We start from the raw sequence: 14,417 nt of genomic DNA, 5'->3' as shown, positions 1-14,417 counted from the left end.
CTCTTCCACTACCATGGCTGATGTCTGCCTGCCCTGTCTCTGACACTACCATGGCTGAAGTGTCTGCCTGCCCTGTCTCTGACACTACCATGGCTGAAGTCTCTGCCTGCCCTGTCTCTGACACTACCATGGCTGAAGTCTCTGCCTGCCCTGTCTCTGACACTACCATGGCTGAAGTCTCTGCCCTGTCTCTGACACTACCATGGCTGAAGTCTCTGTCTGCCCTGTCTCTGACACTACCATGGCTGAAGTCTCTGCCTGCCCTGTCTCTGACACTACCATGGCTGAAGTCTCTGTCTGCCCTGTCTCTGACACTACCATGGCTGAAGTCTCTGCCCCTGCCCTGTCTCTGACACTACCATGGCTGAAGTCTCTGCCTGCCCTGTCTCTGACACTACCATGGCTGAAGTCTGCCTGCCCTGTCTCTGACCTGTCTCTGACACTACCATGGCTGAAGTCTGCCTGCCCTGTCTCTGACACTACCATGGCTGAAGTCTCTGCCTGCCCTGTCTCTGACACTACCATGGCTGATGTCTGCCTGCCCTGTCTCTGACACTACCATGGCTGAAGTCTCTGCCTGCCCTGTCTCTGACACTACCATGGCTGAAGTCTGCCTGCCCTGTCTCTGACACTACCATGGCTGATGTCTGCCTGCCCTGTCTCTGACACTACCATGGCTGATGTCTGCCTGCCCTGTCTCTGACACTACCATGGCTGAAGTCTGCCTGCCCTGTCTCTGACACTACCATGGCTGATGTCTGCCTGCCCTGTCTCTGACACTACCATGGCTGATGTCTGCCTGCCCTGTCTCTGACACTACCATGGCTGAAGTCTGCCTGCCCTGTCTCTGACACTACCATGGCTGATGTCTGTCTGCCCTGTCTCTGACACTACCATGGCTGAAGTCTGTCTGCCCTGTCTCTGACACTACCATGGCTGAAGTCTGTCTGCCCTGTCTCTGACACTACCATGGCTGAAGTCTGCCCTGTCTGCCCTGTCTGCCCTGTCTCCACTACCATGGCTGAAGTCTGTCTGCCCTGTCTCTGACACTACCATGGCTGAAGTCTGTCTGCCCTGTCTCTGACACTACCATGGCTGAAGTCTCTGCCTGCCCTGTCTCTGCCACTACCATGGCTGATGTCTGCCTGCCCTGTCTCTGACACTACCATGGCTGATGTCTGCCTGCCCTGTCTCTGACACTACCATGGCTGATGTCTGCCTGCCCTGTCTCTGACACTACCATGGCTGATGTCTGCCTGCCCTGTCTCTGACACTACCATGGCTGAAGTCTGTCTGCCCTGTCTCTGACACTACCATGGCTGAAGTCTGTCTGCCCTGTCTCTGACACTACCATGGCTGAAGTCTGTCTGCCCTGTCTCTGACACTACCATGGCTGAAGTCTGCCTGCCCTGTCTCTGCCACTACCATGGCTGAAGTCTGTCTGCCCTGTCTCTGACACTACCATGGCTGAAGTCTGTCTGCCCTGTCTCTGACACTACCATGGCTGAAGTCTGCCTGCCCTGTCTCTGCCACTACCATGGCTGATGTCTGCCTGCCCTGTCTCTGACACTACCATGGCTGATGTCTGCCTGCCCTGTCTCTGACACTACCATGGCTGATGTCTGCCTGCCCTGTCTCTGCCACTACCATGGCTGATGTCTGCCTGCCCTGTCTCTGACACTACCATGGCTGATGTCTGCCTGCCCTGTCTCTTCCACTACCATGGCTGATGTCTGCCTGCCCTGTCTCTGACACTACCATGGCTGATGTCTGCCTGCCCTGTCTCTGACACTACCATGGCTGATGTCTGCCTGCCCTGTCTCTGACACTACCATGGCTGATGTCTGCCTGCCCTGTCTCTGACACTACCATGGCTGATGTCTGCCTGCCCTGTCTCTGACACTACCATGGCTGATGTCTGCCTGCCCTGTCTCTTCCACTACCATGGCTGATGTCTGCCTGCCCTGTCTCTGACACTACCATGGCTGAAGTCTCTGTCTGCCCTGTCTCTGACACTACCATGGCTGAAGTCTCTGCCTGCCCTGTCTCTGACACTACCATGGCTGAAGTCTCTGTCTGCCCTGTCTCTGACACTACCATGGCTGAAGTCTCTGCCTGCCCTGTCTCTGACACTACCATGGCTGAAGTCTCTGTCTGCCCTGTCTCTGACACTACCATGGCTGAAGTCTCTGCCTGCCCTGTCTCTGACACTACCATGGCTGAAGTCTCTGCCTGCCCTGTCTCTGACACTACCATGGCTGAAGTCTGCCTGCCCTGTCTCTGACACTACCATGGCTGAAGTCTGCCTGCCCTGTCTCTGACACTACCATGGCTGAAGTCTCTGCCTGCCCTGTCTCTGACACTACCATGGCTGATGTCTGCCTGCCCTGTCTCTGCCACTACCATGGCTGAAGTCTCTGCCTGCCCTGTCTCTGACACTACCATGGCTGAAGTCTGCCTGCCCTGTCTCTGACACTACCATGGCTGATGTCTGCCTGCCCTGTCTCTGACACTACCATGGCTGATGTCTGCCTGCCCTGTCTCTGACACTACCATGGCTGAAGTCTGCCTGCCCTGTCTCTGACACTACCATGGCTGATGTCTGCCTGCCCTGTCTCTGACACTACCATGGCTGATGTCTGCCTGCCCTGTCTCTGACACTACCATGGCTGAAGTCTGCCTGCCCTGTCTCTGACACTACCATGGCTGATGTCTGCCTGCCCTGTCTCTGACACTACCATGGCTGATGTCTGCCTGCCCTGTCTCTGACACTACCATGGCTGAAGTCTCTGCCTGCCCTGTCTCTGACACTACCATGGCTGATGTCTGCCTGCCCTGTCTCTGACACTACCATGACTGAAGTATCTGCCTGCCCTGTCTCTGACACTACCATGGCTGAAGTCTGTCTGCCCTGTCTCTGACACTACCATGGCTGAAGTCTGTCTGCCCTGTCTCTGACACTACCATGGCTGAAGTCTGTCTGCCCTGTCTCTGACACTACCATGGCTGAAGTCTGTCTGCCCTGTCTCTGACACTACCATGGCTGAAGTCTGTCTGCCCTGTCTCTGACACTACCATGGCTGAAGTCTGCCTGCCCTGTCTCTGCCACTACCATGGCTGAAGTCTGTCTGCCCTGTCTCTGACACTACCATGGCTGAAGTCTGTCTGCCCTGTCTCTGACACTACCATGGCTGAAGTCTCTGCCTGCCCTGTCTCTGCCACTACCATGGCTGATGTCTGCCTGCCCTGTCTCTGACACTACCATGGCTGATGTCTGCCTGCCCTGTCTCTGACACTACCATGGCTGATGTCTGCCTGCCCTGTCTCTGCCACTACCATGGCTGATGTCTGCCTGCCCTGTCTCTGACACTACCATGGCTGAAGTCTGTCTGCCCTGTCTCTGACACTACCATGGCTGATGTCTGCCTGCCCTGTCTCTGACACTACCATGGCTGATGTCTGCCCTGTCTCTGACACTACCATGGCTGATGTCTGCCTGCCCTGTCTCTGACACTACCATGGCTGAAGTCTGCCTGCCCTGTCTCTGACACTACCATGGCTGAAGTCTGTCTGCCCTGTCTCTGACACTACCATGGCTGAAGTCTGTCTGCCCTGTCTCTGACACTACCATGGCTGAAGTCTGTCTGCCCTGTCTCTGACACTACCATGGCTGAAGTCTGTCTGCCCTGTCTCTGACACTACCATGGCTGAAGTCTGCCTGCCCTGTCTCTGCACTACCATGGCTGAAGTCTGTCTGCCCTGTCTCTGACACTACCATGGCTGAAGTCTCTGCCTGCCCTGTCTCTGACACTACCATGGCTGAAGTCTCTGCCTGCCCTGTCTCTGCCACTACCATGGCTGATGTCTGCCTGCCCTGTCTCTGACACTACCATGGCTGATGTCTGCCTGCCCTGTCTCTGACACTACCATGGCTGATGTCTGCCTGCCCTGTCTCTGACACTACCATGGCTGAAGTCTGCCTGCCCTGTCTCTGACACTACCATGGCTGATGTCTGCCTGCCCTGTCTCTGACACTACCATGGCTGATGTCTGCCTGCCCTGTCTCTGACACTACCATGGCTGAAGTCTGCCTGCCCTGTCTCTGACACTACCATGGCTGATGTCTGCCTGCCCTGTCTCTGACACTACCATGGCTGATGTCTGCCTGCCCTGTCTCTGACACTACCATGGCTGAAGTCTCTGCCTGCCCTGTCTCTGACACTACCATGGCTGATGTCTGCCTGCCCTGTCTCTGACACTACCATGACTGAAGTCTCTGCCTGCCCTGTCTCTGACACTACCATGGCTGAAGTCTGTCTGCCCTGTCTCTGACACTACCATGGCTGAAGTCTGTCTGCCCTGTCTCTGACACTACCATGGCTGAAGTCTGTCTGCCCTGTCTCTGACACTACCATGGCTGAAGTCTGTCTGCCCTGTCTCTGACACTACCATGGCTGAAGTCTGTCTGCCCTGTCTCTGACACTACCATGGCTGAAGTCTGCCTGCCCTGTCTCTGCCACTACCATGGCTGAAGTCTGTCTGCCCTGTCTCTGACACTACCATGGCCCTGTCTCTGACACTACCATGGCTGAAGTCTGTCTGCCCTGTCTCTGACACTACCATGGCTGAAGTCTCTGCCTGCCCTGTCTCTGCCACTACCATGGCTGATGTCTGCCTGCCCTGTCTCTGACACTACCATGGCTGATGTCTGCCTGCCCTGTCTCTGACACTACCATGGCTGATGTCTGCCTGCCCTGTCTCTGACACTACCATGGCTGATGTCTGCCTGCCCTGTCTCTGACACTACCATGGCTGAAGTCTGTCTGCCCTGTCTCTGACACTACCATGGCTGATGTCTGCCTGCCCTGTCTCTGACACTACCATGGCTGATGTCTGCCCTGTCTCTGACACTACCATGGCTGATGTCTGCCTGCCCTGTCTCTGACACTACCATGGCTGAAGTCTGCCTGCCCTGTCTCTGACACTACCATGGCTGAAGTCTGTCTGCCCTGTCTCTGACACTACCATGGCTGAAGTCTGTCTGCCCTGTCTCTGACACTACCATGGCTGAAGTCTGTCTGCCCTGTCTCTGACACTACCATGGCTGAAGTCTGTCTGCCCTGTCTCTGACACTACCATGGCTGAAGTCTGCCTGCCCTGTCTCTGCCACTACCATGGCTGAAGTCTGTCTGCCCTGTCTCTGACACTACCATGGCTGAAGTCTGTCTGCCCTGTCTCTGACACTACCATGGCTGAAGTCTCTGCCTGCCCTGTCTCTGCCACTACCATGGCTGATGTCTGCCTGCCCTGTCTCTGACACTACCATGGCTGATGTCTGCCTGCCCTGTCTCTGACACTACCATGGCTGATGTCTGCCTGCCCTGTCTCTGCCACTACCATGGCTGATGTCTGCCTGCCCTGTCTCTGACACTACCATGGCTGAAGTCTGTCTGCCCTGTCTCTGACACTACCATGGCTGATGTCCATGCCCTGTCTGACACTACCATGGCTGTCTGCCTGCCCTGTCTCTGACACTACCATGGCTGATGTCTGCCCTGTCTCTGACACTACCATGGCTGATGTCTGCCTGCCCTGTCTCTGACACTACCATGGCTGAAGTCTGCCTGCCCTGTCTCTGACACTACCATGGCTGAAGTCTGTCTGCCCTGTCTCTGACACTACCATGGCTGAAGTCTGTCTGCCCTGTCTCTGACACTACCATGGCTGAAGTCTGTCTGCCCTGTCTCTGACACTACCATGGCTGAAGTCTGTCTGCCCTGTCTCTGACACTACCATGGCTGAAGTCTGTCTGCCCTGTCTCTGACACTACCATGGCTGAAGTCTGTCTGCCCTGTCTCTGACACTACCATGGCTGAAGTCTGTCTGCCCTGTCTCTGACACTACCATGGCTGAAGTCTGTCTGCCCTGTCTCTGACACTACCATGGCTGAAGTCTGTCTGCCCTGTCTCTGACACTACCATGGCTGAAGTCTCTGCCTGCCCTGTCTCTGACACTACCATGGCTGAAGTCTCTGCCTGCCCTGTCTCTGACACTACCATGGCTGAAGTCTCTGCCTGCCCTGTCTCTGACACTACCATGGCTGAAGTCTCTGCCTGCCCTGTCTCTGACACTACCATGGCTGAAGTCTGCCTGCCCTGTCTCTGACACTACCATGGCTGAAGTCTCTGCCTGCCCTGTCTCTGACACTACCATGGCTGAAGTCTCTGTCTGCCCTGTCTCTGACACTACCATGGCTGAAGTCTCTGCCTGCCCTGTCTCTGACACTACCATGGCTGAAGTCTCTGTCTGCCCTGTCTCTGACACTACCATGGCTGAAGTCTCTGCCTGCCCTGTCTCTGACACTACCATGGCTGAAATCTCTGCCTGCCCTGTCTCTGACACTACCATGGCTGAAGTCTGCCTGCCCTGTCTCTGACACTACCATGGCTGAAGTCTGCCTGCCCTGTCTCTGACACTACCATGGCTGAAGTCTCTGCCTGCCCTGTCTCTGACACTACCATGGCTGATGTCTGCCTGCCCTGTCTCTGACACTACCATGGCTGAAGTCTCTGCCTGCCCTGTCTCTGACACTACCATGGCTGAAGTCTGCCTGCCCTGTCTCTGACACTACCATGGCTGATGTCTGCCTGCCCTGTCTCTGACACTACCATGGCTGATGTCTGCCTGCCCTGTCTCTGACACTACCATGGCTGAAGTCTGCCTGCCCTGTCTCTGACACTACCATGGCTGATGTCTGCCTGCCCTGTCTCTGACACTACCATGGCTGATGTCTGCCTGCCCTGTCTCTGACACTACCATGGCTGAAGTCTGCCTGCCCTGTCTCTGACACTACCATGGCTGATGTCTGCCTGCCCTGTCTCTGACACTACCATGGCTGATGTCTGCCTGCCCTGTCTCTGACACTACCATGGCTGAAGTCTCTGCCTGCCCTGTCTCTGACACTACCATGGCTGATGTCTGCCTGCCCTGTCTCTGACACTACCATGACTGAAGTCTCTGCCTGCCCTGTCTCTGACACTACCATGGCTGAAGTCTGTCTGCCCTGTCTCTGACACTACCATGGCTGAAGTCTGTCTGCCCTGTCTCTGACACTACCATGGCTGAAGTCTGTCTGCCCTGTCTCTGACACTACCATGGCTGAAGTCTGTCTGCCCTGTCTCTGACACTACCATGGCTGAAGTCTGTCTGCCCTGTCTCTGACACTACCATGGCTGAAGTCTGCCTGCCCTGTCTCTGCCACTACCATGGCTGAAGTCTGTCTGCCCTGTCTCTGACACTACCATGGCTGAAGTCTGTCTGCCCTGTCTCTGACACTACCATGGCTGAAGTCTCTGCCTGCCCTGTCTCTGCCACTACCATGGCTGATGTCTGCCTGCCCTGTCTCTGACACTACCATGGCTGATGTCTGCCTGCCCTGTCTCTGACACTACCATGGCTGATGTCTGCCTGCCCTGTCTCTGCCACTACCATGGCTGATGTCTGCCTGCCCTGTCTCTGACACTACCATGGCTGAAGTCTGTCTGCCCTGTCTCTGACACTACCATGGCTGATGTCTGCCTGCCCTGTCTCTGACACTACCATGGCTGATGTCTGCCCTGTCTCTGACACTACCATGGCTGATGTCTGCCTGCCCTGTCTCTGACACTACCATGGCTGATGTCTGCCTGCCCTGTCTCTGACACTACCATGGCTGAAGTCTGCCTGCCCTGTCTCTGACACTACCATGGCTGAAGTCTGTCTGCCCTGTCTCTGACACTACCATGGCTGAAGTCTGTCTGCCCTGTCTCTGACACTACCATGGCTGAAGTCTGTCTGCCCTGTCTCTGACACTACCATGGCTGAAGTCTGTCTGCCCTGTCTCTGACACTACCATGGCTGAAGTCTGTCTGCCCTGTCTCTGACACTACCATGGCTGAAGTCTGTCTGCCCTGTCTCTGACACTACCATGGCTGAAGTCTGTCTGCCCTGTCTCTGACACTACCATGGCTGAAGTCTCTGTCTGCCCTGTCTCTGACACTACCATGGCTGAAGTCTCTGCCTGCCCTGTCTCTGACACTACCATGGCTGAAGTCTCTGCCTGCCCTGTCTCTGACACTACCATGGCTGAAGTCTCTGCCTGCCCTGTCTCTGACACTACCATGGCTGAAGTCTGCCTGCCCTGTCTCTGACACTACCATGGCTGAAGTCTCTGCCTGCCCTGTCTCTGACACTACCATGGCTGATGTCTGCCTGCCCTGTCTCTGACACTACCATGGCTGAAGTCTCTGCCTGCCCTGTCTCTGACACTACCATGGCTGAAGTCTGCCTGCCCTGTCTCTGACACTACCATGGCTGATGTCTGCCTGCCCTGTCTCTGACACTACCATGGCTGATGTCTGCCTGCCCTGTCTCTGACACTACCATGGCTGAAGTCTGCCTGCCCTGTCTCTGACACTACCATGGCTGATGTCTGCCTGCCCTGTCTCTGACACTACCATGGCTGATGTCTGCCTGCCCTGTCTCTGACACTACCATGGCTGAAGTCTGCCTGCCCTGTCTCTGACACTACCATGGCTGATGTCTGCCTGCCCTGTCTCTGACACTACCATGGCTGATGTCTGCCTGCCCTGTCTCTGACACTACCATGGCTGAAGTCTCTGCCTGCCCTGTCTCTGACACTACCATGGCTGAAGTCTCTGCCTGCCCTGTCTCTGACACTACCATGGCTGAAGTCTCTGCCTGCCCTGTCTCTGACACTACCATGGCTGAAGTCTGCCTGCCCTGTCTCTGACACTACCATGGCTGATGTCTGCCTGCCCTGTCTCTGACACTACCATGGCTGATGTCTGCCTGCCCTGTCTCTGACACTACCATGGCTGAAGTCTCTGCCTGCCCTGTCTCTGACACTACCATGGCTGAAGTCTCTGTCTGCCCTGTCTCTGACACTACCATGGCTGAAGTCTCTGCCTGCCCTGTCTCTGACACTACCATGGCTGAAGTCTGCCTGCCCTGTCTCTGACACTACCATGGCTGAAGTCTCTGCCTGCCCTGTCTCTGACACTACCATGGCTGATGTCTGCCTGCCCTGTCTCTGACACTACCATGGCTGAAGTCTCTGCCTGCCCTGTCTCTGACACTACCATGGTTGAAGTGCTTTAGCAGCGATTTAAGGGTCAGCCACAAGCAACACAAACACTCCCTAAGGGCGTTGTGTCCTCTTGAGACACATCCTAAGTGTTCTGTTTTAGAGTTGACCTGAAAGAGACCTCAGTAAAGGAATAACATAGCATCTCATGTGCCGGCACAGTTCAGGACCAGCAATAACACGTCTGATTTAGCAGATGCTTTCAGTTTTATCCAATGTTACTTTTACTAAAGACAGCTATTGAAAGAACAACAACAACTGCAAGAAGGAAACAACCAATAAAGACTAGATCAAGTATTGACACAATGTTCTTTCTCATAAATGGCAGGTTCGCGAAGCACTTAGACTACACCACACGCAGGTGTTCAAGGTGTTGTTGCCATTCACTAGAGAAGGACGTGGTAATGGGTTAGGAAATATCATTTGTGAGAAGGCTGTGTTACTCCACACAAAATGGACAATGGCTCCATTCCTGTCTCTATGTTTTAGTGCTGAGCTATTAACCAACAATCTTCATTTTTTGGGTTATTCAACAACTGACGTCAGTTCAATTACCTGAATTCTATTTAGTTCGTTTTTTGTGTGAGCCCAATGCGACGTTTCTCTAGAGAGATATCAAATCATTCACGAGAGAAATGAAGAACTACTTTGAACACTGGGTGCAAGGGAGTTGTTGTTTTCAATAAGCAAATATTCAACCTAGTTTGGCGCAGAAACGTGGTAATTAGCTACAATGACCATTACGCCTGTTTTTTCCCACTCTGACGTAGAAGGATCAGAGAAGAGACGGCGAAGTGAGAGGTTTCACTCTCTCCAAAATCTGTACAAAATAAGCCCAGTTCATTTCTATGGCTTATTTTGGACCCAAGCTTGTCGCCTGTCTTCCTGCCTTTTGGACAACAACTCTCATTGTTAGGGCGGAGACATGAGCCATGTCGTCATTATATACAGATCTCTGGATGGACACACTTTTACGCCTGAAAGAGGAATGTACACAACACAATGACGAGAGAGGGATATAGACCGTTTGTGATAAGTTAGCCTTATCTACTTTAGCAGATGTTATTGTGGGTGTAGTGAAATGCTTGTGTTCCTAGCTCCAGCAGTGCAGTAGTATTGAACAATACACACAAATCTAAAAAAAAAAAAAATGTAATTAAGAAATATAGAAATATTATGTTGAGCAATATCTGAGTCCGAAGTATAAATATTTACACTGAACAAAAATATAAACGCAACATGTAAAGTGTTGCTCCCATGTTTCATGAGCTGAAATGAAAGATCCCAGCTCAAAAACCTGATTTCTCTCAAATTTTGTGCACAATTTTGTTTACATCCCTGTTACTGAGCATTTATCGTTTGCCAAGACAATCTATCCACCTGACAGGTGTGACATGATCATCACACAGGTGCACCTTGTGCTGGGGACAATAGAATGCCACTCTAAAATGTGCAGTTTTGTCACACAACACAAGCCACAGATGTCTCAAGTTTTGAGGGAGCGTGCAATTGGCATGCTGACTGCAGGTAAGTCCACCAGAGCGTTTGCCAGGCAATTGAATGTTCATTTCTCTAGCATAAGCCACCTCCAACTTAATTTGAGAGATTTTGGCAGTACGTCCAACCGGCCTCACAATCACAGACCATGTATGGAGTCGCGTGGGGGTGAGCGGTTTACTGATGTCAACGTTGTGGACAGAGTTCCCCATGGTGGGGGTGGGGTGATGGTATAGGCAGGAATAAGCTACGGACAACGAACACAATTGCATTTTATAGATGGTAATTTGAATGCACAGAAATACCATGACGACATCCTGAATCCCATTGTGAGGCCCATTCTTTAAAAATGTTTGGTATCTGTGACCAACAGATTCATATCTGTATTCCCAGTCATGTGAAATCCATAGATTAGGGCCTACTAAATGTTTTTCAAATAACTGATTTCCAAATATGAACTGTAACTTGAATTGTTCTATGTTGTGTTTATATTTTTGTTTAGTATATATGTGATGGACAGTATGTATCAACATTATGGACAGGATACGGATATAATATTTGGTATAATAGTATGACTAAAGACAGTACAGTGTGGGGAGCACATAGATAACATTAGATGGTCTGGCTGACTGGCTGCTACTGCCTGGGCAGAGATAGGATGATGGCGTTAAGGCTGCTACTGCCTGGGCAGAGATAGGATGATGGCGTTAAGGCTGCTACTGCCTGGGCAGAGATAGGATGATGACGTTAAGGCTGCTACTGCCTGAGCAGAGATAGGATGATGGCGTTAAGGCTGCTACTGCCTGGGCAGAGATAGGATGATGACGTTAAGGCTACTACTGCATGGGCAGAGATAGGATGATGGCGTTAAGGCTACTACTGCCTGGGCAGAGATAGGATGATGACATTAAGGCTGCTACTGCCTGGGCAGAGATAGGATGATGACGTTAAGGAATGAAAAATAAAGTAATCAGTAATTTACACAACTGAAATATTGTATTATTTCATATTAATTTCCTATTTCTCTATTGATGTCTACCCAATGTAGACCTGACAGAGACAATGGGATATTTTACATATTTCGGCAATGGAATGCTCACTATTTTTAGCTTTAGAAGGTCCATTAAAAAGCTTTTAATGCATTTAATGTTCAAAAACACGACTTTGAAAATGAAATCGACAACCGAGATTACTTAAAATTTAAAAAAAAAAATTGTACCGAAAACAAACCGACCTCAAAAAGCACTAGTCGCTCAGCACTGCTACAGTATGTGTGACAGAGCATGGTGTCCACATGCCATATGCCACAGATTGTGGGTCAGGATATAAGAATGAGTGGTACATTATAGCGTCCTAGGTCACTGATAGAGTCCAAGTGAGGCCTTGACTCGTGTTTAGGTGATCAGCAGGGAACTGACCTAACAATGTCCTCTCCCTTGAATTCCAAGCTACAAGACACTCTTGAGCAGATAGAGGTATGTAGGAGCTTTTCTTTTGTCTTTGTTCTTATTTTTCATTTAAAAAAGAGTGGAAATCCATCCTACCTTCAGTATTTTCATGCTTTATTGAGACCGTAATGAAAAGGTGGGAGAGGCTGAGCGTTGAGAAGAGGCCACAAGGATTGAACCCTGGTCCCCACATACATGTGCTTATTGCTGGATGTGTTCCATCACGGCTCTTTACACATAGGAGCTTTTCTTACTATTTCTATTCATTGAGTACACTGTGATTTGTCACACATCTCAAAGGTTGTTTGATACTAAACATATTAAATATTCCATGTCATTTTCTTAATGCCGACATCTAAAAAGAGAGAAAAAGTGTTTTGTCTTGAAATTTTGAGTTGTTATTTTTCAGGTCTCCCTGCTACATATTGACTTATTCAAAAAGCCATTACTGCTAGAATGGTAAACATAGTTAATATTATCCATTTAATTAAAGCCATATTTTAATAATTATGTCTGGAGAATGGTATTCAGTGCAATTTTCCAACATCCACGCTTAGGGAGGTTCATTACCTGGGGTCCATGTGAATATATAACGTGCGCGCATGTACGCACACACACGCCGACACATAGCTTGACTGTGAGTAAATGCACTCCTCTGAGAGCTCATGGTCACACACACACACACACACACACACACACACACACACACACACACACACACACACACACACACACACACACACACACACACACACACACACACACACACACACACACACACACACACACACACACACACACACACACACACACACACACAGAGCGAGAGCGAGACCTTCCCTGCTGTGAGCGGTGTCTTGGTCTCAACATTGATCTGCTGGATAGATGTAATTTGGAAGTCTTGCGTGGAGCTCCTCCTGGTAGCTTTAGCTCCGTGAATCCTCAAAACAAATTTCTCATCATGCTCTCTAATCTTGCTTTCTCTACCATACAGAAGACTCCTCTCTCAACCCGGGCCTCTATGGAAATGCAATGTAGCCAGCCATCTGAACAAAACAAATTTGTGTAAATTCACCAATCATATTTTACTGTTAGCACCACCCTCTTTTCAGTCTGTCATAGTTACTGTAATATAGATAGATCCGCTCATGTACATATAGACTCAGCAAAAAAAGAACCACCCCCCTTTTTCAGGATCCTGTCTTTCAAAGATAATCCGTAAAAATCCAAATACCTTCACAGATCTTCATTGTAAAGGGTTTAAACACTGTTTCCCATGCTTGTCCAATGAGCCATGAACAATTAATGAACATGCACCTGTGGAACGGTCGTTAAGACACTAACAGCTTACAGTCGGTAGGCAATTAAGGTCACAGTTATGAAAACTTAGGACACTAAAGAGGCCTTTCTACTGACACCAAAAGAAAGATGCCCAGGGTCCCTGCTCATCTGCGTGAATGTGTCTTAGGCATGCTGCAAGGAGGCATGAGGACTGCAGATGTGGCCAGGGCAATAAATTGCAATGTCCGTACTGTGAGACGCATAAGACAGCGCTACAGGGAGACAGGACGGACAGCTGATTGTCCTCGCAGTGGCAGACCATGTGTAACAACACCTGTACTGGATTGGTACATCTGAACATCACACACCTACAGGACAGGTACAGGATGGCAACAACTGCCCAAGTTATACCAGGAACGCACAACCCCTCCATCAGTGCTCAGACTGTCCGCAATAGAGGGAGAGGCTGGACTGAGGGCTTGTAGGCCTTTTGTAAGGCAGGTCCTCACCAGACATCACTGGCAACAATGTCGCCTATGGGCACAAACCCACCGTCGCTGGACCAGACAGGACTGGCAAAAAGTGCTTTTCACTGACGATTCGTAGTTTTGTCTCACCAGGGGTGATGGTTGGATTCGCGTTTATCGTTGAAGGAATGAGCGTTACACCGAGGTCTGCACTCTGGAGCGGGATCGATTTGGAGGGACACATCATTTCTGTTAGTCACATGTCTGTGGAACTTGTTAAGTTTTTGTCTCAGTTGTTGAATCTTGTTATGTTCATACAAATATTTACAAATGTTAAGTTTGCTGAAAATAAATGCAGTTGACAGTGAGAGGACATTTATTTTTTTGCTGAGTTTATATTCATAACTAGAAAGTATTTGGTATTTGGAAAAAAGTACAAATCTACAGTATTTTCATATCTCAACGTACATTGAACATACTGTACTGTAATTTATAACATTTGTAGAATGTATAGTATTTTGGTTTCTCAAATGAAACTTCCGTAGTGTGATTTTACTTTATAATTTACTTTCTCTACTT

The 14,417-nt window shown here is 50.6% G+C and overlaps 1 pseudogene; it reads left to right on the top strand.

The window, feature by feature from the left end:
• LOC124012266 overlaps positions 1-14,417 on the top strand; it is a 307,453-nt pseudogene that overhangs the window by 94,265 nt on the left and 198,771 nt on the right.

The sequence above is a fragment of the Oncorhynchus gorbuscha genome, linkage group LG24 (assembly GCF_021184085.1).
Source record: "Oncorhynchus gorbuscha isolate QuinsamMale2020 ecotype Even-year linkage group LG24, OgorEven_v1.0, whole genome shotgun sequence".
NCBI lineage: Eukaryota > Metazoa > Chordata > Actinopteri > Salmoniformes > Salmonidae > Oncorhynchus > Oncorhynchus gorbuscha.
The sequence above is the reverse complement of the archived record's forward strand: the minus strand, read 5'-3'. Positions and strand labels throughout refer to the sequence as shown.